Source organism: Erithacus rubecula (assembly GCF_903797595.1).
Source record: "Erithacus rubecula genome assembly, chromosome: 4".
Lineage (NCBI taxonomy): Eukaryota > Metazoa > Chordata > Aves > Passeriformes > Muscicapidae > Erithacus > Erithacus rubecula.
This window is the reverse complement of record NC_136686.1, coordinates 30,575,567-30,601,925: the sequence shown is the minus strand read 5'-3', so window position 1 is coordinate 30,601,925 and position 26,359 is coordinate 30,575,567. Positions and strand designations below refer to the sequence as shown.

Genomic DNA, 26,359 nt, shown 5'->3' with positions numbered 1-26,359 from the left:
GAACTGACTTGATGGAGCAATGGATGTTTTCTGGCTTGCACACCTGCTCGCTGATAGCTGCCCATATGTGGTTTCATCTCTGGCACCTATCAGGAACATGTACATTTTTTCCTTTCTTTTTTCTCCCCCATCTCTCCTCCCCTCCCCTCAGACTTAACATTCTTACTATCTTTCAAGTTTTTAAAAATAGGAACTGCCACGTTGCCATGGCTCCCTGTGCAACTCTGGAGCAGCTTTTTCTTCCCTTTGATGCAATTTGGTCCACGATTCAGTTTGACAAGACACCAGTGCTGCTTGCACCTAATGCTCCCTTCTGGAAGGTGGGGGGATGACCATAACAGCCTTTGTGTTGTCAGAAATTCACTAAAAAAGGGAAAAAGATGAAGTCAGATGACCTTTCTAAGAAAAGAGTGGAGGTATTAACCACCACTGAGATGAGACTATTTTACATTCTGCAGTTTTAACACTGTTCCTGTGGCTTAACTTTCAGTGGGGTGTTCTTTCCCCCTCTCTGTCCTACATGGTTGTGTGATGGAGCTGAGCCCTGTCAAACAGCTGCCTGCTCCCCTGCTGAGTACCTGCTGCTCAGTGGCTTTTGCCATCTCTACTTTGTCCAAGAGATTGTGCGTGCTAAAGTGCTTTCCTGAATCGAGGCTTAGAGCACTCCTGACTAGATGCTGCTGACGAAATTCCTGTCAAAATCATTGCAAGGGTTACTCGAGTCTTGCATGCACATTTTGGGAAAATGTGGATCTGCATATCTGTGGGGCAGCTGAATACTTATCTGAAAGGGACCATATCAAATACTGCACAGGTTAACAGGTTTTGAATACCTGTTACCTGTGCAGAGACCAGACCTCCCTCTGCAGACCTGTTCAGACCTCTCCGCTGGCCTATTTTCAAGTAACAATAATTTTTAAAGTACATTTTCTTTTACTCTGCAAGTTTTATTTTCATTCGCAGTCCAAAGGTGAACATTCTTTTAAAAACCTGAGCAAAAAAAAAAAATTCCTGTTCATCCAATTTTCAGTTAAGAGAGTGTGAAATGAATGAATTTGTTCTGCTTTCAAATAATTAGTCAGCAGTGAGGTTTCTGTTGGTGTGGACAAATAACTCAAAGCTAGCTTTATGTCAAACTTCAGAAATTGGTTTGCAGTGTTAGACAAGAGAACCCTGCTTTGCTAAGGTTAGAAAATATGATTTTGAATTGAATATAAATATTTGAGGGTGATTTATGTTACCTCAGTGTAATTTTTTTGTATTGTACATTCACTGTGCACTATATTTCTTGAAGTATTTGAATGGAATATAATCTAGAAATGTGGTATTTAAAATGCTTGAATGTGAGTGAAATAATGACAAAGAAAATAGAAATAGCAGAGACTTGTCAGCTTGTTCAGTACACCCTGCTCTATCATTTCTGCAGCATGTTCTCTCCTGATTTAAGTAGTAAAAATGTCTTTGCTCAAGCCTGCAAGCACCTTAATATAAAATGAATATTAAAATCTAACCATAGTTGCCCTTGAAGTGATCAATCAGACTGAATGCTGCCAGCTATCTTCATACAAAGAAAGCTCTTTTCTGCCCCTGTGGAGAGATTTATGATTCTGTTATATCACACCAAACACACCAACTCTACACCTGTCTTGATTGAATAAGGATGGTAAGGTGATTTGGCCTCCCCTTTGTAGTAATGTGCCATGAGAAATGGTGGGAAAACAGCTTTGGTGAACTCAGTCTGTGTTAAGGATCTGGAGAGACAGAAGATAATCAGATGAAGAGTTCAACCTCTTGGTGGTGTGGTCATGGTGGAAGAGAGCTGCCACAATGGAGTGAAAGCCTGTGACTCTCTGTAGCCTGACAGTGGTTAAAAAAGCACAAATGCTGACTCGATGCTGACTTTTTTACTTGGTTTTTGAAGCTGTATTAAAACGAGATGGAAATGAGTTTTCAGTGTCTTGGCCAGTGTTCTTCCCTGTATTATTAGTGTCACAAATGAAATAATTTTTCAGCAAGAGGGCTACCTCCAGTAGCAGTGTCAGCATCTTCCATTTATTTATGACAGGCTGTAGCATCCTTTATCTGCAGTTCCAAAGCACTTTACAAAGTAGAAGAGGTTGGCTTAATTCACCCAAAATATCAGCCATCTCTGGGGTGAAATAGAGCAGCTGTTTAACAGAATATAATACGAAGTGGAGATGAATGCTGCACCTCACTGGAGCTGCACGAGGAATTTCAGCTGGCAGAATTAATTTACTAGAGGTGGATTTTCGCCAAGACATTGGGGGTGTTTAATGAGCACAAGATATTAGTGGCAGTGCCACACATGCCTCTCTTATGCCTGTGTGAAGCAGGCAGCCAGCAGCTCCAGAGTGGTTTCACAAAGCAGGTTAGCAGCTTTTCCAGTGTGCAGACTTCAAGAGCAAATGATATCTAATTTCAGTGACCTCATTCATCCCAAGAAAATGACATGTTTCGAGCTGACTTTATCTAGATTTTACATTGATTATCTGCTTATTTTCCCTGGAGACTGCCCTGGGCAGAGGGAGATGTCCAACAAGGCAGCTGTGGTTACAGACTGGTTACAGACAAGTGCTGACTAGAACTGGATGGAGAGCAAAAGGGTTGACTACAATGAAGCTCTGGGGGGATTTAGCCACATGGGTAATAGATGTCATATATAACAGATGGTCCTCCCAAAAGGATACTTTTCATTGCTTTTTCCCCCTTAAAATAATGTGTCACTGACAGATTAGACCCTGTGAGTGATATGAGGTGCCTCAAACAGATTGCTGCTAGCAATGCTTTCTACCTTCTTCACAAAGATGCTGATGTTGTCCTTCTGCATCTGAGTGGCATGGTTAGAGCGTACAAGAGCTGGTACTTAAGCCATGACAAAATGCTCTTCAGCATCACCAAGGGACTGTGAAGACTTTGAGGTGCAAAATACAGATGCTTACAGCCTCTGAATAAATCTGAACATCTAGCAAATGCTCTTCAGTATGCCTAGTGTGTACTCATGTCAAAAAAGCTGTTCTACAGGGCAGTGTGGGATATTAGTCTTTCCAGCATTGCCTTGCCCGGGTTTAGGAAGTGCAGCAGAACCATTATTTCAGAATTCTGCATGCTTTGCTGTTCTTGTCTCAGTTTCCTTTTCCTTTCCTTGCAGGCATATAGCTGAGACATGGGGGGCTTTACTTGCTGATCTGTTTTGGTTTTAATGTAGCCTTGAGATGGAGAAGCGCTTGCTTTCAGCAAATGTGAGACTACAGGTCAGATGAATCACAGAATCACAGAATGGTTTGAGTTGGAAGGGGACCTTGAAGATCATCTAGTTCCAAGCTCCCCACCATGGGAGGTGACATCTTCAACTAGACCAGAGTCCCATCTGACCTGTCTTTGAACACTCACAGGGGTGGGGCATCCACAGCTTCTCTGGGCAACCTTTTTCCTAGTATGTAATCTAAACCTACTCTCAGTTTGAGCCCATTGCCCTGTGTCTTGTCAGTACATGCTCTTGTAAGTAGTCTTGCCTCATCTTTCCTGTAAGTTCCCTTCAGGTACTGGAAGGCCACAATTAAGTGACCCCAAAGGCTTCTCTTTTCCATATTGAACAATCACAATTCTCTCAGCCTTTCCTCACAGGAGAGGTACTCCAAGAAGTGCATTGGAGGTGGCACCAAGCCACAGTTTCTCTGGTGGCTGTGGAAAGATGATAGTTCTGAAAAAGACTCCAGTTTGACTGTCTAAAGTGAGAAGTTTACTTATTTGACTGATTTGTATTTTTTTCCCCAAGCAATTTTTCATGGAAGGCTTGACTTTGAATTGATGAAGGCACAAGCTTAGCAATGCTGTGAAATCGATTTGGAATAGTTTATTATAGTTCCATGAAATTGCTTAACAAGGAAGTTTGGCAGAGTGAGGGAGCCAAATGAGAAAAGTGTGGTACTCCCAGCACTGGGAGTACTGTGTAAACCAGTACAGAGGGTATGCAGGCATTCAGGGCTGGGATTAGCCACAGGGGAGAGGAGAGCTGCCCAAGTGGGAGGCATCCAGCTTGCATTGCAGGTCTGGTCTGCATTGCTGCTGGTTTCCTCCCTTTTTGTCACCCTCTTCTGGATCCTCACAGAGCCTGCAGAAGGGGTTCTGCCTCTTGGTGCTCTGCTGCAGCAGCTCAGGAACATTTGTTGCAGCCATCAGGTGTCAGTGTGGAAGCAGGTCCCCAGAGAAGTGCACAGACAGAAAGGGAGTGTGAGGATGTGGTGCAGATGGAGAGCCACTTGGGGAAATATAAAGCATCGCTGGGCTTGGTTTTAGAGCACTCACTGTGAAGGACATGCAGCTGGTTCTCCGAGTGGAAGGGCTGTGGGTGACACTGACTTTCATTCCTCTGTGTGGTTTGGAGATTGCCTTGCCTTTTCAGATGCCACAGGTCAGAGCAGCAGTAGTACCTAAAACCAGGTAGTTGCCTGCATGCTGTGATTTTTGGTTGTGGCCATTCTGCTGAAGCTGAGCAGTGGGAACTCCTGTGCCAAGAAATCCCTGAACTCTTCATGTCATGTGAGAAGTCAAGGGAGAGCAGCCATATAAATTTGTTATATTTGTGACAGAGATTCATGCTGAAAGTTTCTTTAAGTATCAGAGAAAGTTGTGTGGTAACACCTAGGGGTCTCATCTAGAGATGTCTGGGGTCCACTCCCCTCACCACTATAGAAGGAAGGAGGTGTTGGGCTGGTCAAGGAGGCAAACACTGTTGTGCCTGTGCCTATTTATTTTATTTCTACACCTCTAGGAGTCTGCTGCAGAGGACTGTGGGCCTCAGCCAATACTCAGGGTATTGAGGGTGTTCTCAGTATTGCAGTAGTCTGGTGAGGTGTCAAGGAGCTGTCTTTGTACCACCTGGGAGCTGTGGAACAAGTTTTTATGTAGTGGCACATGCTGGTGGGACTGTGAAAGATGTGGACAAACTGAGAGAAGTCTGTTTTATATGAATGGCTCTCTGGTAACAACTCACACCTTTACTGATGCAGACCTATGTCAAAAAGCTTGTTCTTCTGATCAAGTCCTTATGCCTTGCTTTTTCAATATCTGCTATGTATTTTGCCACTAAAAATGCAATTTCTTTATGTTCCTTCTTCAGGCCAGGAATCCCTTTTTTGCCCTCCTTTTGTCTTGTCAGCAGACATGGGAATAGTGGGCTTGTTCTGGCCAGTGGGTGCAAGAGGAAATTTAGAATGTGTTCTTCTGCATTATTCAGAACCCGTTCTTCTGCAGTGCTTCTAAAGGATGTAAATGGTGGGTAGTCAAATAGAGGAACAGAGAGGATGGAACAAGTACTTAGATGTTTGAACTAACAATTTTTTACTTCCTCCCCAACCCACTGATCCTAATGGGTTTCCTGCTGTTTCCCTGAGAGAGTGCTTTGAGGGGCTGGGAGTGGGACTCTCGTGAGCTTGCCAGATCAACAGCAGTCCTTGCTAACTGACATTTTATCCTTTTTTTTCAGCATAATTTTGGGGCATGCTTGCAGGTTTACATTGTGGAAGGAGAGAACAAAAAGGTTGCAGGGGAGGCAATAGCCTATAGGCAGAGCCTATTGTACTGGTGTTTCCATGATTCCATGCTCACAGTGTTTTGCAAACAGCCAGGGATGAACCCACTGCTCTTGTTACCAGTCATGTTCCCTTCGTGTGTCTCTGTGTCCTTCCATCACTCCCATCTTCCATCTTCTTATCCTTCCCTCAATAGGTGATTATTTTCTATAGAAATATTAAATCTTAGCTTAAAACACCACCCCATTTTTCCTACCCCCTTTCTTTCCTCTCTTTCATCTTTTCTTCCCATGGTAGTGTTTGATGTAGCACAAGTTCCTAAGAAGGGTGTTTTTTTTTTTTTTCTCCCTTTGTGCTTTGGCTCTGTGTCCCTTTTTCATTATATCTTCCCTTTGTTATTTTGTTCTGCCTGCCTCCTCTCTCTGTTTTCTCCCCATCTCTCAACCCTTCTTCAAGGCTCGTTCTTCATTAATATGTTAATTTCTAGCCCAGGAATGGTTCTTGCAGCTCACTGTTCACCAGGGAGACCCAGAGGAGTGAGCCAGGAGAGACAGAGAAAAAAAGGAGAGAATAAGAAAAAGGAGTGAGTCAGTAACTTACAACAGGCTACGACAAGGGGTGATAGCAAAGGAGAATCTTGCACTGACAGGTGTCAGGATGCCAGGGAGAAGAGGATTATCCACAGTTTGAACTAGATTGGTCTTTGTCTATTGTTTTGACATTTTCAACCTCTGAAGCTTAATGTTAGAAAAAAACCCCTGAAACTAAGGAAGCTCTGAACTCTTTTTTTTTCAAGTAGTTAGTTTTTAGCAATTTTTAAGTTATCTTTGCCTCTGAACAGAATTTTTTTAAACATAAGGCCCTACTCCCACCCTGATATGATCTCTTTGTTTTATTTGATGCAAACTTGTTGCCTGTATGGTCTTTGCATAAGGCTTTGGGCATATTTTGCAGGATGGGAAAACCATACCAGAAATTCTCTGAAGGCAGTTTTACTCCAAAAGAAATTTTCAGGTGAGAAGCGGAGAATGTTTAAGCTGCTGTTCAGGTAAAGAGGTATGAATAAAGACTATAATACTCCAGAAGTTATATAGCAGTGAAAATGTTAGGGAACCTGGGGTTACAAGGAGCATGACAACTGCCATTAGAGACAGGTGTGATGAGTCAAAGTTTTCCTTTCTGCCACCCACCACTACAGTTACTGGGTGGAAGGTTACAAAGAAAGAAGAGATGGAGGCAGGCACCTCTGCATCATGGACCAGATCTGGGAAGGATGCAGAGTGCCAACACTATTGCAATTTTACCCTGAAATTAGGAAACCTCTAGCTATTGTATTTGCTGTTTTATATCTAATGAAGTGAGACCTCTGTCTGTGCTCGCAGTCCTAGGATCGTGATTGCCCAAGCAAATAATTAACAATGCAGCAATGGAGCTGGCAGGGTGGGTGGCAGGAGGTGAGGAAGCAGTTCTGAGGAAGGGCATGTGGTAAAGGAGAGAGACAGGCTCTGACACAGTGCTGCAAAACCGGTGTGAACTGGAAGCAGAATAACTGGGGAGGAAAACTCAGGGGGCCTGCTGCAATGTTCTGTGAAGTCCAAGGCCCCCGAGCCAAGAGCCTTTCATATATTACATACACACAACTGTGTCAGAAGAATATTATTTAGGTTGCAAAGGCAAGCACTTCAAACAGAAGAAAATTCCAGAATTCCCAAAAGCTGGAATCTCAATTTGGCATTTTTGTGTCTGTGCATTATAGAGCAGTGGTTTCAGTACTATCTTTCAAGACAGGACCCCTGCCTGTTCTGTATGCAGGATGGGTGACATTTCCTGGCTGAGCAGTGATTCAGTATTTTGTTTCCTTTGCCTTGCTTAATGTGTATCTTTAAGCTTTGTCTTGTGTCTGCTTTCACAGCCTGCTGAGAATTGAGGATTCTTTGTCTCAAGGTGCTATCTGTGGCACATTAGGCCATTATCTCGGTACATCATGAAGTTCATGGATTTTCACCCTATTCCTATGAGATGAGAGGACACAAGCTACTTTATGTAAATCCATTGTATAGGCGGGGAACTGAGGTGCAGCAAGATTAAGGTCAAAAATGTCTATTAATTTTTCATGGCCCATCTGAGACACCTAGAATCTCATTATTCAAAGTACTGATCATTACAGAATGCTTTCAGTGTTCAAAGCAAATTTCTCTTTGTCTTCAACTCAGCAATTCTTCAATTGCCCCCTGCCAAGTCTTACCTAGGACTGAGCACCGTTTTTCATTGATTTTTTATTAATGTAGAAATGGAAATTTGGTGGCACACAAGTTATATGGGCTGTTTGTTTATATGCTGTATAATTGTTTGTTTTGCAGAAATCATCTTGAACCCAGGAGAAAAGCAAAACAGTCTCCAAATCATTTTCCTTTTTTTAATTTTAATTTGAATTATTTCTTTCAATATATTTGAGATAAAACACCATATTTTGAATTCCAATTAGTTTATAACTTCAATATGTATCTTCCTTTCATTTGAAAAAAAGATGTTTTAAATCATTCCGATTCAAAAGAAGACAGGCTGAATGTGTATATATATATATAATTTTTTTTTTTTTTTTCTTTCAACCAAGTCAAAATTTTTTGCTTACTGATTTGTCAAAATTGGTCTCTCAATACAGTACTTATTTTTGTTTGGAACTGTCATCAGACTGAAAAAAAAGGGGCCAGAGGATTTGTCCAGCTTTTGCTAAGCATCCAGAAAATGGGGTGCACAGATTTAGAGACTACTTGTAAAAAATCTGGTGTAGGAGATTTTACTGATCTCCTTTCCCTTTGTGTACAGTAATAGGATATATGTGAATGGTTTGAAGCTGTGCCATGTGAGGTTTAGATTGGATGTTAGGAAGGTTTTCTTCACTGGGAGGGTGGTCAAATGCTGGAACTGGCTTCTTGGAGAGGTGGTCAATGCTCCAAGCCTGTTAGTGTTTAGGTAGTAGTTGAACTAGATGATTGTTGTAGGTCACTTTCAACTGAAATGGAATGGAATGGAATGGAATGGAATGGAATGGAATGGAATAGAATAGAACAGAATATTCTGTTCTATTTGTACCACCATGGACTTGTGCAGAGGTTGGGACAAATCCAGCCTTGCAGTACACTTTTCAGCTGGCTTAGCAATATGATTTTCCTGTTTGTCCTAGCCATTCTCAACCTCTCACTTGATTACTGCCCATTTTCCAAACAGCTAAGTTTGATTCCCAAATTAATCTATCTAGTGCATTCAATGGGATCAGGGTCCTGCAAGAAAAAATGTTGATTCAGGACTTATTCTTAGTTGTTATGCAAAATGGGATGCATACAAATTGTTTGAATAACTATAATGCTGACGTTTTCCCTCTTTTGCAGTGTTTGTGTAATGAATGAGCCAACACTTTGCCAAGTTGCATGGTTTACTGGTCACAAACTTGTTGGCTTTTCTCTCCTACTGTTGATCTCTTGTCTCCACCAGCTTGCCTTGTCTGTTCTGCCCTTCTAGGTTCTTGTCCCAGTCTGGTTCTCACCTAGCAAAGTTAGAATCTACCTTACAGACAAATAATCTAAGCTCAAGATCATGGCTCTAGAAAAATCCAGCCTCCACTGCTGGATGGTGTCACTTATTTTTGTCCATTTCCACTTGCCTCACATTCTGACTCCTTGTCCAACCTGTCTTTCCTTCCCCTCATCTCCAACACAGTCTCTTTGCCCAAATAGCTCAGGTGTCACAGGGACACCTCCCAGTTCTCCCATGCAGAATTTTGGCCCCTTACTTCTCACTGTGTCCCAGGTCAGAGTATCCTGATTACCTTCCTGCTCTTTCCTGCTGCTTTGGAATTAGCCTGCCTCCTTTTCCAGTGATCTCTCCGTTCAGGGAGCAGGCACAATCATGGGAAATACAAACCCAAGAGATGGATTCCTCCTTCTTCTGCTCCACCAGTCCACTTATAGGCCTTTTTTGAGCCTTAGACTGCAGAAGGCCCAGTTTAAAAAGGATGGTTTTGGTTTTTTTTTAAGAAAGCTCTAATAATTTTTCTTAAACAACTGTAAATTGCAGTTTTTCCAAAGGCTTTTGACCTGTCTAGGTTTTCACAAGTATGGGAAAAATCAGCATGAAATGAATGTTTGCTTTCCTCTCTCATCAAAATTCATGTCCCTTGAAAGCAGAGAGCTACTGAAGCTTTTTATAAAGGTCACTATCTTTTTCTTAATGTTGGTAAAACAGCTTTTTTTTAATCTCTTGTCTGTTTTTGGAAAAGAACGGACCATTTTAACTTCAATCTTCGTCAAATATCAGACATGACATGAACATCTGATATGGAAAATGTCACTCTTAAAGATAAAATTTGGCATAGCTAGAGGAATTTATAAGGAAGGTTTTACCTTGGGAGGAAGAGGACAGCTTGAAGAGATGGTGACACCAACTCCAGCAGTGAAAATCTCTCCTCTGTCTGTGGGCTGTGGATGTTTTTAGGAGGTTAAGGTAGATCTGCTTACTGGCTAAGTATGTTCTTGTAGGGTCTCAAACCTGGGTCTCAGTCAGCAAGCAAAGAAATTAATTGTTTTATTTCAGTTTGAATTGAAAATTATGTTTCTTAGGAAAAAAAAAAAAAAAAAAAAAGAAAGAAAGGAAAGTGTCTACTCCAGGCTTTCAGCACCTTTAATGTTCATTTAAAAATATATGTCACACAATGAAAGAAAATCGGTGCCAGTCCCCAGCATGAAACTAAAACCAACCATCCAAATAGTTAGAAAAAACAAGTGCAAGAGTGGAAAAAAATCCAATCCTCCACAGGCTGCCCTTTTCTTTCTTCCCATTCTCTCCCCCCTCCTTGCTTCAGCCATGGGTGTTCAGCTACAGGGCTGTATTTTGCAGTCCTACCTTCACCAAAACAGATTAACTCATGCAGCTCATGAATCATCCCCAAACATGGGAAGCCTTGGTGGGAAGAAAGCAGTGCCAGAGATACTGTTTTTTCTCAATTTTTTCTGAAATGTTTCTAGCAGCCAAGTGGCATGTTGAGGTTACAGGCTCCAGATGAAAACTCTGGCTGAGAGCTAGAGAGTGTGGCAGACTGGAAGAGGCAAGTTTGGGGTCAGGCTGTGGGAGAGATTTGGCAAAGATTTTGCCAATCACCTTCTGACACTTGATGCATCCTTCTTTGGTATCTTCTTGGAGAAAACACAGTGAAAAATCCTACTTCTTTGACTCCATGACAGGCATTCTGTGCTGTGGGAAGAAATTCAGAGTAGGTGGTGCAGCCTTGAACCTCACCACTAGCCTTAGCTAAGCATTCATAGAAATCAAAGCATCATTTAGGTTGGAAAATTCCTCAGAGATCATTGAGCCCAGTCATTAACTGTCAAGTCCACCAGTAAACCATGTCCTTAGTGCCCCATCTACACATCTTTTAAATACCTCCAGGGAGAATGGTATCCTATTCTCTGAGCAGCCTGTTCCAGTGCTTGACAACCCTTTCAGTGTGGAAATTTTTCCTTGTATCCAAACTGAACCTTCTGTGGCATAACCGGAGGCCATTTTCTCTCATCCGATCATGGCCACTTAACAGCAGTGCTGTGGGACTTTGTGATGAGCAAGGTATCTCAGTCTGGTTCAGTGCTGATATTATCTCTCTCCTGAGGCCATTCTCATATAGTTCTTGTGAATTGCCCATAGCAGAAGGGGTGGGGATTTGAGTGGGGCTGAATTATGAACTTTCTCATGGCAGGTAAGTGATACTTCCTGGCTGATGCTCAGTAGACAGTGGAGGTAACTTGCCTGGCTGATGCCCACTTTATACTTTCTCAGGGATAAATAAAAATTTCCAGGGTTGTTATGATTCCTTCTCACACGAGTCTGAAATGTGCTGAATATAAATTGAAGAAAAAGAGGAAACAGGAAAAAACACCAGCATAGCAAATGATGTGCAAGAGGGCTGGTGCCTGTGGCACTGCGTGTATTCAATTTCAGTGTGCTGTATTTACTTCTGTTTCCCTTCTGAAAAGACAGCCTCCAGGCACTTCACTAAATGGATTGAAAGGTTTGTCTGGTTTTAATGATGCTTCTGAAAGAGCTTGTGTGTTATTCCTCCACTCAAATACTTCAGAGAGACTTTGCAATGCCTCTTGGTAAATCAGAGCATTATGAATACCTTGGCATTTAGGGTAGGCAATTATCCGTTCTGGGACTGCTTTGGAAGGAGTGACTGGGGTTAATAAGCTAATGTTTTCTAGGAGAGGGTATCCTAATCTGGGAGAGTGTGGGAACAATCAATGGATTAATTAAGATGTGTGTAATGGCATGGTATGAGCATTTAGCTTTTGCAATTGTAGGAATTGGAAGCACAGTTTCAGTCTCAGGTGGGATGCTGTGCCAGCACTGCTCAGCAGTAGCCAAAACTCTGATGTGTTACCAACTCCTTTCTAGGTACCAATCCAAAGCACAGCACAGTGAGGGCTGCTGTGGGAAAATGAATTCCATCTCAGCCAGACCCAATATAAAGCTCTACCCTTAATTATCATGGTAAAATCTGTAATATCAGCATGTTGAAGAGTGCCACAGAAGAACTGGGCAGCAGAGGAGAACTAAATGGAGTCACAGGGATGTACCTGCATAGTTAAGATATGGTTTTGGCAGCAGAGAGGGGAACTCAGTGATCTGGGTAAGAAAGGATGCAGTTTTGGTTCCTTAGCATGATAGTCATGAACCAGCAACTATGGGGAAAAAATTGGAGCAGGTTTTTTTTCTGCTCACATTCCCAAGTAGCCTCAGCTATGTATCAGTGGTGAAGGATGGGGGAGAAAAAACTGATTTGGTCCCAATGACTGGTATTATCTGTGCACAGAAAGTGCTTGTATTAGGGAAGAAGTCTTACTTGGTACTTCTGTGTCCTCAAAAAACAGCTGCTCTAGAGGTGGCAGATGTATTTCATTACCCATACAATTACATCTATCATTAGCCAAGTTGGGGCTGGCACTACAGCCTGCTGTGATGACACTGTTAGATGCCACAGATTCAGGCTTCAAAGACTCATAGAATCATAGCATCACTAAGGTTGGAAAAGACCTCTAAAATCATTGAGTCCAAGCATTAGCCTAAACTGTCAGGTCCACCACAAAACCGTGACCCTAAGTGCCATCATCTACCTCTGGGGGTGGTGACACCCTCACCTCTCTGGGCAGCCTGTTTGCTGGCTCAACTTGAAGCCATTTCCTCTTGTTCTATCTATTGTTACCTGGGAGAAGAGACTGACACCCACTTGTCAATGACCTCCTCCAGAGCAGTGAGATCCCCCCTGAGCCTCTTTTTCTCTAGGCTAGACCCCCCCCAGCTCCCTGGGGAGAGTGGGGTAGGGGCACTGTGGGGTAGGGGCTCCTCTGTCTGGGATCCTGGGGGTGCTGCCTGGAGGTATCTTTTCATAGATAGATTGTCCCATGCCAGCAAGCTGTCCTGCCAGCAAGTGGCCCCTCTGATAGACTCTGTTTCCCTTAAATCCCTCTTCACATCTTCTCCAATTTGGTAAAAACATTCTTCCTCTGACTCTGTGTCTGTGTCCCCAGCAGATCCAGATCATCGGCTGGGGGTGTGTGTGGTTGAAGGTCTGAGTGTTCTGCCCATGCAGAGTCTTTTTTTATGATATAAAATTACTTCTGAAAAGGGGATTTAGAGAATTTCTTCTATATCAGTATATATGACATCTTCAAATTTAGGGCACCTTCACAGGGAGTCTTTGCTTGACATCATTATTTGAAGTCAGGCTTTTAGGATTTGAGGACCCAGTGCTTTAACTACTGGGCTTAGCTAGTGGGCTTTTCTGGAGAGGAAAGGAAGGTCTTGGTGACTGACTAGAAGGCAGTGAAGAGAGCAGAGGATATATCCATCCAAAAGACTGTGAATAATGATGCAGAATCATGGGTATGAATTGTAAAAGGTTCTGTCTCTGGAGAGCATCACCTTGTCTTGAGCTCTGAAAAATGTCTGAAAACACTTTCCATCTCACACCTTGTAAAATTTGAGCCTCGTGTGTGAGCGGTAACTTTGAGAATTGATGGGTCAGCAGCTGAGCCAAAATTCCTAGCCTGTTTTGTAGTACTATGTGGGCATAGAAAAGCAGCCAGCAGTAGAGTCCATTGCCTGATTTTCACTCAAGCGAAAGATAGTGATGCAGATAGCAGTAGTTACTCTATTTCTGAGAGGTATCACGTTAAAGAGCTTGTTAATACCCTCCTACCTCCTTCCCATCCCTCAGGCAACCAGCATGGGCAGCAAGTATAAATAAGTAAGGATATGCAAAGGGCAAAATTTCATTCCAGCTCAGGGCATGTTCTGTGATGCAATGAATAAGCACTTAGAGGGAAGGCTGGGATGGAAATCTGCAGTGCTCCTTCCCAGAGCTGGAGATAATTGTTAAAGGCAGACAGAGTCGGGGTATGGATGTAGCTGAGTGGGACTGCACGAGTGGGAGAAAAACATGCCTGACTGACTCTGGCAATGGTGGGGGGTGCCTATTCTGGCAGCAGGTGGGTGAGTTTGTGGGCTGCAGTGAAAGTGTGGTGAAGATGCATGATTGAATTATTAGTTTGTTATGCACGTGGCTAAGGCAGTTGGGGGGGGAAGGTGGTCAGTGGAGCAGACTTCTCCTATCCATGGTGCAAAGAAAATACTGAGGCCAGTATTTTGTTGGGGCTGTGAATCTAGAAGGACTCCCAGTGAGCAACAGCTCAGCATTGAATCCACCTTTTCAGCTCTCTGGGGCATGACAGCATCTTAATTCTCTCCCGGGCTTTGCAGACCGGTTTTCAGCTATTGTAAGTTGCTGCAGGGCAACAAATCCATCTGAAGTACATCTGGGTAATAGAAAATATAAATTTTGTGCCATCTTTCTTGTCTGTCCATCTGTCTTACTTTGCCACCCTTTCTGCTTTGTCTTCATTAGCTCTCTGGCTGTCACTTGAAGCTAAAATGAACTTTCTGGTTTCCCCCATTGGTTCTTCCTTTCAAATATGGTTAGCAGTGATCCTGGATTCTGGGCCGTGTGTGACAGTGCAAAGAGGCTGCACTGTGCCTTGGGGAGAGGGAAAGGCAGGGATAGCCAATTTATGATGTGAAACCAGGGTATAAACCAGTCTGAAAGTGCTGGGGATAGCTCTGACCAAGTGTGCTGGAGCCAAAGGACTGGTGGTGACCAGACACAGAGCTACCCAGAGGGGACTCTGGGCATTAGTGTCCTCTCCTCACCTGGAGAGAATTCTCCTTTTGATCCTGGCTGTGGGTGAGGGTGCTGTGTTGGACCATGGCAGCTAAAGGCTTTGCCACCCTCAGCCTCTTAAATCACAGAGGCTGTAGTGGGAGAGCCTCTAGTACCAAGAGTGGGAAAGCTGGAAGCTTAAACAGGGAGTAATGAAGAGATAGATCTGGGGAAGATGTGGGTGTTCCCACCCTGCATGTGCTTCCTACAGGAATCGTGGCTGCTCTTCAGTTTGCAGAGAGAGGTTGTGTGCTTGCTCAGGGGCTGGAAATGGCTGACATCAGGAAGCAGCTCTCATCCCTGGAGTTGGAGAGGTTGATGATTTCTGGGCTAAGACCAGTTAAGCACTTCTCCCTGCAGAGCTCTTCCCTTTAGTCCATGGTTTGGATATCTACTCCTCATTCAAGCTGTGGGAGGCTGATGGGGTGTGTGGTGTGTGTTTCTGCTGTGTGCATGTGAAGAAAATACCCTACCTAAATTAGCTTCTGAGTACCAAAAGGCTCTAGGGCAGGAAAAGTGATTGATATTAGCCTTGTGCATTCTTTAGCCATTGGTTTTCTTTTACTGAATGAATATCACATGTCCTTCCTTCCTGCATCATCCCCTCACCCTCCCCCTGCTCTGGGCTTTACATCAGCCTCCTTAATAAGAAGTGCTCTGTTTTTAGTCTTAAGTGAGTGCTGAGCCCTTTGCTGCAAGGCTTACTGTTGCCTAAAGCTCTCATCTGAAATATTAAACTGGTTCTTCAGGCATGCTGTACACCCCTGAAGAGCCAGCCCTATCTCAGCTACCCTGCATTGTGCACGGGGGCTCACAGCCCTCTCCCACCCCACCTCCACTCCTTTTATTCCATATCATCAGCAATGACTGGGAGATAGGAGTAAAAAGCAAATCCTTCTTGTTTGTGGTTTATAATAAACTTCTTTAGGTAGTCAGTGCTAGAAAAATCTCACAAAACATCACAGGTAAGAGGACCCTGTTATTAAAGGAAATGGGCAAGGATACACCTCTGCTAAGCTTCACTCAGGGCTGCCATGGGAAAATGTGTCTCTGCCAAGTGGCACTGACCTGAGCATGCACCAAGACGAGCATCCTTTCTCCCCCCACTTCACGTGGTGCCTTTGCAGGGTGCTGTGTTTCTTTCACATGTTTTCCAGCCCTTCAGCTGCCTCTGCCTTCATATTTGAGAGTTTGTTGATATTTCTTCCATCTCAGTACTAATTTATTGAGACTTCCTTACTTGACCCTACCATACCTTCTTCAATATTCAAAGAACAAATAGTATTTCCTGAGGTAAAATATGTGAAAGGCAGAAGACTAAAACGACGAGACTTAAAAATACAGTGTCTAATTAAAATATGGAAATAGCTGGAATATTATGGCAAATAGCTTAAAAAGGACCCATAATGGATTAGCCAGCTTTCTGAATAGGACTAACCCCAGCTATTACACAGGGCTTGATAGGAGCAATAAAAGTTCATGCATCAATTCTGCAGAGACAGAAGTTCATTTGGACAGTGGTAGGAGGGAATTGCAGATGCTCTCATATCACTGTTCCAGGCTGGGAATCCTCAGTCATCATTGTCATTGGTAATGATGAAACTGATGCACAGGGCAGGGCTCTGAGGTGGAGAAAGTTTCATCCTTATTGACTCAGCCTGGCCCTGTGCTCACCACTCACTCTGAGCCCTTCATCCCTCTGTTTTCTGCTGCGTGTCCTGTGTGAGGACAGCAATGCCAACTCCCTCTTCAGTGTCACCAGCTCTCCTTGACTCTTGCAGCTGTGCATATGAGCTGCTTCTGCCATGGGCCCCTCTGCCTGCACCTGGGGCTGCCTCGTGGCTGAAATGCTGGGAGAGCAGGCACAGTGGCCAGGGACCCCAGCAGGGAGCTGGCAGCCATCAAGGCTCTGTGGAAAGGGGAATCCACAGCCAAGGAAGCTCCCTTCAGTATCTCAAACATGGCTGCTTAGCTCAGCTGCCCATACACATTGGCTCTGAAGTGCTGAGCTAAAAAACCCAGAAAAACAAATCCTTGCTTGTGAAGTTTTGTATATTTCACTGTACTTCTATCACAGATCCAAAGGCTCCCCATGCCAGAATACTCCACCTCTCCATCCAACCATTCTACAGTCACACTTTTTGCCCTTAACTCTTTCCTCTCTTGCTTGAACCTTCTTCCCACTCTTTACCTATCATACCTAACTACAAGATGCTTTAGTGGTGGTTTTTCAGTTGTTTTTTATTGTTCTATTTGTTAGATTAACTGAAAAGACCTATTGTTTATTTTTTGAAGAAGGAGCTAAAAAACTGTCTGTGTATGTGTCATTTGGGTGTGTAAGAGTGGGTGACTGTGACATGAAACAAGTGACAAGTAAGCTAATGATCATAGTTTGATGTTTGTTTACTTCATTGAAAAATGGATGGGAAAAGATTACATAAGCTGGGCCTCTTAAGTGGTGGGCTGTCCCAGGTCACCTGTAGAGGTCCTTTCTAACATGAATTTCTCTGTGACTCTTAAAATCCTGTTTGCTGTAGTGGTATTCTCATCCTGAGGTGTGTTTTTATTTGCTTGTCTCACAGTGTGTGGCAGGGTGGCACTGGACAGTGTTTGGAATATTGTTGTCTAGGCACAGAAATCCAATCAAGTGTTTCTTCATTCATGACCTAAACTCCTGCTTTGCAGGAGAGCAAAAAATGGCAATTTGAAGAGCTCCTCTGTTGAAGTGTTTTGCAAATCAAGGGCTGCAATAAACAAATGGGGTCAAAGCCTTTACGGTTTCAGAGAGCTAAATTAGGGCTTTCAGCTGGAAGTGGAACTGCAAAGATTAAACTGGACCTATATGTGAATTTAGCATACAGTTCCCTTTTTTTCTGTCAAAATGGCTCCATTTGCAAATCTCTGTAGGCTGCACTAGGTCTTCTTAGTCTCTGAACTGCCCATGATAGCACCTCAGCTACTTCACAGAAACTCATATTTCTCACATTACTTTACCCATGTCAAAATAAAATGAATTGAAGGGGGTATGGTGGCAGCTTCAGTGTTCCTAAGGATTTCATGTTCTTGTTCCAAGACATTGTGATTAGTAAGCATTGATTCTGGCTTTCTGTAAAGACTCCGAGAAGGATTTTCAGATATATCAAACAGTTTGAGTTTTTTAGACATTAAGAAAGCAGGGTTAAGAAACTCTATTTTGAATGACTGGATAGTTGATGTACCATGGCAATTGACCCTCTGGAGGCTCTGCAAGCCTAGCTTGCCTCTGATGTCCCTTCTCAGCTACCCCTGTCAGAACTGCTCCGGAAGGACTGAGTCTGGGATTGACAGATGACATTTGCAAGTTGAGAGGCCAGGGATGCTCAGAACATTATTCCAGGGCCCACTCCACTGAACTGTGTCCCTGCACAACCTCAGCTGTGTAAACTTCCTCTTTTTCAGTCACTGACTGCTGGTCATGGTGGTGTTTGTGCATGGGATTCAGGAGTCATGAGGGCTCTACTCCAGCTCTCAGTGTTCTCCTTGACTTGCCCAACAGACCCCAAAGAAACCTGTAGCTTTGCCACCCTCTCTCAAGCTGTTTTCTATCACCATTATCATATGTGGTTGTTTGGATGCCAGCTGAGGCAGCATGTTTTGGAGTGGGTCAGCCTCCCCTCTTTCACAGGAGCTATTGGAAGAGCTGACTGCAAACAGATTTTCACTGCCCCAATGTGGACTGATGTCAAACAGTGCCCAATGAGAGCTGACAAGCTGACAGACCCAATCCATCAGTGGAGGATGAGGGAGGGGGGAGAGAACATCTCTTGCGCACGCCTTCGAGAGACACGGAGCAATTTCACAGATGGGCCAGCAAAGCTCTTGTAAGTGATACAAGTCCATATTTAATAGCCCATCCATTTCTCTGGAGGCAGGTGCAGGTGCAAGAGATACAGGAATGAAAATTTCAGTGCCAGGCACAAAATAGCTGATAGGAGTCTGGCTTCCAGGAGCAGACTCCTGTTTGGTACTACCACTGATTTATTTTATTGGAATAATTGGGAGTGGGCTGGTGGGAGCCCCTGCTGAGCTCAAAAGTAGAAAGTCTCTGAAGCCAGACTTTGGGCCACAAGAAATAAATCTGTCCCCTTTTGACTTGTGCATCCAGTGTTGCAGAGTATTCCTGAAGAGCAATTGCAACAGTGAATTCAGAAGGAAAATACACGACACTTTTTCCTTTTATTGGTGTATGATTAGTTGTTGTATCCATAGTGGGCTCTGAGCTGTGCACTCTCCTCTCCACCTTTGAAGCTAAGATGCCTTTGCTGCCCCTTGAGTAGGGATCACAGTGTTTCGTCATCTAGTGGGAGCCCCCATGCCTTTATCCTGCCCTTAGAGCACAGTATATTGTCCAGGCTCTAAATCAGACCACATCTCACAAAAATGACCCAAACTTGAACTCATCTGGGCCTACTCCCTTTCCCCAATAGCATTCCTTATATTGGCATACAGAATGACTCCCAACACCTTACTTCAAGATTTCAAAGGGGCCCAGCATGAAAAGAAATTCCCTTTATGAGGTCACCTGCTTGAAATTGGTCCTGAAACAGCAGACTTGCCAGGAACATCTCAATACAGACCATAGAATCGTAGAATTGTTTCTATTGCAAGGGAGCTTAAAAATTCTGTAGTTTTGAACCCACCTGCTGTGAGCAGGGACATCTTCCATTAGACCAGGTTCTCGAAGCACCATCCAGCCTGGCCTTAAACAGTTCCAGGGAGGGGACATTTTACAACTTCTCTGGACAACTGTTACAGTACCTCACCTCCCTCACAGTGAAGATTTTCTACCTTTTATGTAATCTGAACCAACTTTCTTTCCATTTGAAGCTGTTTCACCTTGTACTGTCACTCCATGCCCTTGTAAAAAGTCCCTCTCCAGCTCTCTTTAGGTACTGGAAGGTGCTATGAGGTCTCACTGGAGCCTTCTCTTCCACAGTCTGAGCAGCCCCAACTCAGACTATCTTCATAAGAGTGGTGCTCTTCCCCTCTGATCACTTTGTGGCTGTCCTCTGGACTTGCTCCAACAGGTCTATGCCCTCTTTGTGCTGGGATCCCAGAGCTGGATGCAGCTGGGTCTCACCAGAGCAGAGCAGAGCAGATGGGGAGAATCAGCTCCCTCACCCTTCTGGCCACACTGCTTTTGATGCTGCCCAGGATATGGTTGGCTTTCTGTGCTGGAAATGCACGTTGCCAGGTCATGTTGAGCTTCTTGTCAGATCTTGTCAGATCTGTAAATCAGCACTGAGTTGGATTGGATTTATTGGTTGTTTCACAACCAAAGTCCATGTGAAAAAACTAATCCCATATGCTGACTCTTTTCTGCATTGACTCATTTACTGCTTAAGACCATAACAGGTAATTTTTATAATTTCTTTTTTGTTCCTCCAAAATATTGACTGGTTTTAGGTCTCAACAATAGTTGAAGTATTAGTCTGACCCATTAGTGATTTTTCACTAATTTTCAGCCTGATGCTGTGATTATGAAGGCATTATTGTGGTATATTTGTATTGGATACACGGGAGGTTATGAAGCTCAGAAGAGTCAGTCAGCTGTTCTTCCCTCATCAGGAAAGTTAGGAAAAAATCTACTGCTGTCCATACTCATTTTCTTTATCCCATATAATGTGACTAGATAATCTTATAAGTGGTCTGGAGGCCTGGGCTTGGGCTCCAATCTCAGGAATAACAGAGCAGTGCACATGAATCACTTGGGGGTCCAGCAGAGCTGTGCTTGGGTTCAGAGCACAGGGGCAAGGATTTTTCTTCTGTTTGAGCATTGTCTGCAGGTTGGTTGCTTTATTTTATCAGTGCAGATCATTTAGAGAGATGCATGATCAGAGCACAGAGCACTTTGGGATCCCCAGCTCTGGAACGTATGTTGGAAACCCAAGCTGCTGCTGCAATAAAAGTTAATCTACTTCATTGGTGCTATACTATCAGTAGTAATCTAAACACACCACTTAAAAGCATACAAACCAGGCCCTTTCTGTTTGGTCCATGTCCTTTTCTGTGATGAGCTGGAAACTGGCATCTCTTTGCTTTGTAACTGCCTGATTTGCAATCTCTCTTTCCCTCTTCCCCCACCCTCACAGCAGCCTGTCCTCATACTACTGATTCATTGTGCAATCAGATGGGTGATAACAGATGCTTCAGGAGAAGGGAATCTTCCTCCACAATTTGCTTAGCCAGTTGTGTGGTTGGAGTAGGAGTCAATTCCTTCCTGCCGTCTGCAGCCGTCTGCAGCCTGAAACGACTCATCCATCCCTTACCATGCTAGGGGTACAACTATAAATACTAGCGAGGCTTCCTACAATTTGCCAGCCCTTTTGTTTCTCCAAACTCTGTCTTTGACCATTTCTTAAGGCATCAAAAGGCTTCTGACAAAATGCAGTGTGCAAAAGAGTGTGAATGGTTGTTAATTTCACTGAATTGCTTGCCCTCCAAGTGCTGCAGGTGAGGGTTAGAAGGAAGAATTAACTTATTTTCACTGTGTACTTCATTTCAGTTGAATATCTTCTAATTTTTTGCTTGGCCACAATATTGTGACATCTGTTTTAGAGGTAGGGTGGGACATGTGCTATACTGGATGGGACAGATACAGCTGAAGGAGACCTGGCCTTGTACAAATGTGAACCCAACAACACTCTTCTTTCCTCGGTGGCTAAGTTTGCAGGGAAGTAACATTTCCATCTTGATTTCTGTGATTAGGAGTGACATCCTCTTTCTGCAGCCATCTGGGGTGTGAAAGCAGATACATCTGCGTGGTCCAAATCGATCCAGAAAGGTGGAAAGAAAACCAAGGGCTATCAGAAAAATTATCCCTCTTTGCCTCGCTGCTTTCCGCCCTCTCTGGTTGTTTCGTTTGCTGCTTTGTGTTTCCTCCCACTCTTCAGCTGGGCCAAATTTGGTTCTGTCTGATGGAGGTAAGGGCAGAAGCAGTGGCAAGGCTGTTGGGAAGGGGAGAAAGGAGTTGGTTCTTGGGGTTGAGGCAGCCTCAGGGCTGGCAAGGTGACTCCCCCAGCACCTCCCAGGCCCCACTCCAAGTCCATTTCTAGGATCCTGACTGACTTTGGCAGTTGGCTGCCGATGGAAGAGGGTTTCCATGGCAATGTACCAGTGCTGCTTGCTCCCTCCTCAGCACTCTGCTTCCCATTCCCTCCCTCTCTTCACCCCCCTCCCCAGCCCTCCTGTTTCTCAAGCCTGTTGCCATGGAAAAATCATAATCCACAAAGAATTTCAGATCTCCCCACACCCGTTGGGGTTTGGGTTTTTGGTTTGTTGGTTGTTTTTTTTTTTTTATGCTAAAAGTTTGCTTTACAGTTTAATGTGTGGGTAGCAAGGCTGTATCTGCCTCTTTGAAACCTTGTGCCTGGGCAAGAGGGAGGTCTTTACCTTGGAATTGGAGGTCCTCCTGGAGAGAGGGTGGTATTAAGCTCTGGATAGGAGCTCCAGCTGATGGGCATCCCATCAGGGTTATGACTTTGAGAAGTAGTTATGTGACCAGTGTTTTGAAGGGACTGTGTCATTTGGCATATGGAGTCTGAACCAGTGATGTATAAGCACTCAATACATTTTGGAGAAAAAGGAGTGAGAGATTTCTGAAAGGTGCCTCCTCTTGAGGCTGCTTTTTCTGAAGTGATTTTAGTGACTGTTGCCAACAGAAGAGGGTGCAGACAACTCATACGCTGCCACAATATGTGCATAGAAGAGCTGTGGGAATGATGCAGCCAAGTGTTCTGAATGGGACCAGAACTAGAGCCCACATTATTCCACCCAGTACTCATGCTAATTCCAGGGCATATCCACATCTACCAGGACTTGTATATGAGAACTGTGGGTTATGTTTTAGCTTGTTAGCTTCAGTAGCAATTAAAGGTGCAATTAGTTACATTTCTGAGAGCTGGTTGAACTGGAGGGAGCTGTGGTATGGCAATAGATGTGGAGCTTGACCTTCTGAGGCACTTTCCATGGAAATGTTCACTCCTGGGACACTTGTTTTCATCCATTCTGTGTTCAGATTTCCCACAGTGGACACTGTGACCTGGAATGCTCAGATACTTGCTGGAAAACCATTTTCACAGTATTTCTAGGACCAAGGAGTCCTATAAGTCTCCTGAGCAAAGAAATATTCTCGTCAGATTTCTCACTCTGACTTTCAGGAGGGAGAAGGAATAAGGTTCAGATAATATCCCAAATTTGGACCTTGTACTTATTTCAGACCTCCTGAGAGTCTTTTATTGGATGCAATGTTAGTATCATGCCTGAGGCTTCTTTAAAGTGACCTTTTCTCAGAGAAGAAGTGGAGAAGTAAATCAAGATCAAATGTAACTCTAGAATAAAATGGCACATATATATTTCACTGGAGATAAAGCTTCAGATGGGCTGAAGTTGACTCTTTTCTTGCTTCAGGAAACACTGAGGGTGCATGATCTGTTTCATTTTTGCATAAATGACTACATACAGGTAGTCTTCTGCAGTGTCCTTATCTACTCATCATGGTTACCTCTCCCCATTGTCTGTCTCACTTGCTGCTCACCTGAGATGCTGTAATAGTCATGGAGTCCAGCCTGGACGTGTGGAGTAGGGGATGGAGTGTAACATTGAGTCTTTTCACACTGTTAGAACAACTATTGATTTACAAAACTATAAAGTCATAGCGCTAGGTCATTTTAGAGCCTCTTCTTTTTGGATTAATCCCTGGAAGGTGATGGATTTTCAACTGCCACAGAATGTGGTCTGCTGCACAGAAAGCAAAAAAGTCTGATCTCTCAGCAATGCTTGCAAAAAGCCTGATCTGTCAGCAGAACTCTATCTTTTTCCTTGGCAATATGCCTTTACTCTGTTCTACACAAACATAATTTCTTCAGTTCCATGCCCAGGTTGTTTTTCTGCTTCCATCTTCAACCTCTTTTCCAACACTGCTGAGGAAGAAGCCTGAGAAGTTGCAGTGGCGTGTTGGGCACCTATCAGGTGGACCCCAACTCTGTGTTTCACAGAGGCTTATGGACACTTAGCAGCAATTGGAAAAATTAATTATTCAATCACTACCAATCTGGTCTAGGAGTTGAATTATTGACCAGAATGCAAATATTTCCATTATTTTGCACCTGTTGGGCTTCAGGGATGGATCCCAAAAGATTTTTCAGAGCACTATATGACAATATAAGAGTGCACTGATCATATCAGCAAACCAGTCACCCTCCTTTGCTTAGCAAGACCTTGTGAGAGCAAGATCTCCCTCTCTCTTTAATCAAAAGGAAGAGAGGCATGTAAGTTGATTTAACAGAGCCTGGGGTACAAACTACATCACAAAACACTCTACAAAGTTAATAATACAAGGCACAAGTCGGATATGATATAAATGATGTAAATGTGTGAACTCTGAGTAGGACTTTGGCAGTGTTCCCAGCCGTGTTCAAAATGTACCCATGATATTTCTATCTCCCATATTGGGAACCCACTAGAGACAGGCATAAAAGACTTAGGTTGGGTTTATTATCCATATTTATCATTCATTTCAGAATAGCATCCTCCTCCCACACTGATCCATCCTCACGGCACTACATATGCACCCAGCTCAAAGCAGAATTCTTCACACCCTGGCTTTTGGGGCAAGAGTTGAGAATGGTGAGATAGGCTTGAAGTGTGTGTTGGGAAACCTGAAATAGATGGTGAAAGGGAATATGGACTCTGTAGCTACACAGGTGGAATTACCAGAAGCAGTTTGCAAGCTGTCAGGACATGGGACCTTGGGGCAGAAAGGAGGCATGCCTGAGTGTAGCAACCCATGTGGAAAACTGGAAGGAAGTTCTTTTTTATATTTTCCCAGTGTTTGTCAGTGGAAGGAGAGCACAGAGGTGTTATTGCTGTGACTTGTGTGGGTTTAAGCAAAGGCTGGGGGCTGAGAATTTGCAGGATAATTTTTGACCTGGGACTTGAGGTCCAGGGAGGACCCAAAGGGGGACATCTTGACTTTCAGAGCCTTGTCCCAGTCAGAGCAGAGAAAGTCCCAGCTGGGCAGTGGAGCTGGCTGCAGTGAAGGCAGCAGTGTGGCAGCCATGGCTGTGCTGGGGGTGCTGGTGCCAGCACAGACCCAAAGGGAGGGATGGCAAAAATGGCAGATTGGGTGGAGGAGCAGCCACACAGGGAAGGTGCTGGTGGTGAGGAGACCACTAATTGCACCAAGTGTTGTTGGAGTGCTAACTACAAGTGAGGACAAGGATGACTAATTAGAGACAGGATTGTGAAGAGGAAGAGGAGGCAGGCTCGAGGAGGAGTGGTGAGGTCTGTTATGGCACTTTGCAGTGAAGAAGATGCTGATCAGTGCGTGACTACAAGGGTTTGAGTTCTGGTATTTACCAAAGCCGTGTTCTTCACATGTGCCAGCTTGTGGCTTTCTTGCTTCTATCTCACTCTTCATTTTATCTGCTACTGCAGCATTTTCCCTCTTTGCATGTAGTGTGGAGAGAAATTGCATTGAGAGTTTAATGTAGAAAAAAAAAAAAGGAGTTAGAAAATCTTAATTTAGACACTACCCCACTGGTGATGCATCCTGTAACCCTTGTCAAGCAAATGGTAGCTGGGAGGCCTTCTTGGAAAGAAAAAGGTTTTCCTAATGCTACAGGGCAAAAAAATTCATAAGAAAGCTTAAAGGGAAGGGGGGAAATTAAAAAAAAAAAAAAAAAAAAGGGAGCCCTAATAGTTCTGAGACTTTCTTCAGACCAAGGAGGGGTTAATGCTTTAAATGCAATGTAATTTCAGCGGCACTAAAGAACACGTTTCCATGGAAACATCAACCCACAGAGGGAGAGAAAGAGGGAGAAAGGAGAGGGAACAGCAGCAGAGGGAGAGAGGCTCCTCTGGCAAAGGAAGAGCAACCTCCAGACCCTTCCTTCCCAGTTACAGACAGGAGTGATTGTATTTGTTTATTTGTTGAATCAATTCCCCTTGGAGATGTTATAGGGGAGAAAGTGATAGGGTGCCAGCTTGGCCAAACTGCTACAGATCCAAGAAAATCCAGTCACACTTTTTGGAGTGAGTCTCCTTGCAGGCACGACTCTGCTCCCGCCAGCTCTGTGAATTCATTGCCCCTTACAAAGGCGTGAATTCCTTCAACACTTGATAAACTTGAATAACCCCAAAATCAGTAGTGGCTTCTCCTTAGGTCAAAAAAGTTGAGCTAGTTTGCTCTTTCTGAGAATATAATGAAAGGATTAAAATTTCAGTCTCCAACTGGTTTATCCTTGCCTGGCTTCTGTCAGTGAGATGGACCTTTCTGGCAGATTTGAGTGTTTTTCCACAAGCTAAAATGTTCTGAAGGTTCTGTAGGTAAATGGACGTGTTCACCTGTTTGCTGGCCTTCACTCTCTGGACAGAAAGTGGAATGAGCTCCAGGTAAATAGTGAGATGCCCTGGTGGCTGGCTCCTCACCTGCCAACCAGCCACCTTCAGAAAGCCAAAGAGGTCCTGGACATGCACAATCTGCTTGGCCAGTTTTTAAGCT

General features: G+C 43.9%; 1 protein-coding gene and 1 long non-coding RNA gene across 2 annotated transcripts in view; both read left to right on the top strand.

Moving 5' to 3' along the window:
* Positions 1 to 26,359, top strand: part of GRIN2B (glutamate ionotropic receptor NMDA type subunit 2B) — a 200,869-nt gene that overhangs the window by 88,949 nt on the left and 85,561 nt on the right. The gene's annotated exons all lie outside the window — the stretch shown is intronic.
* LOC306801464 lies at positions 6,513 to 8,033 on the top strand. The gene is made up of 2 exons (XR_013774098.1): positions 6,513 to 6,566; positions 7,465 to 8,033. It is a non-coding gene; the product is annotated as an uncharacterized lncRNA (long non-coding RNA).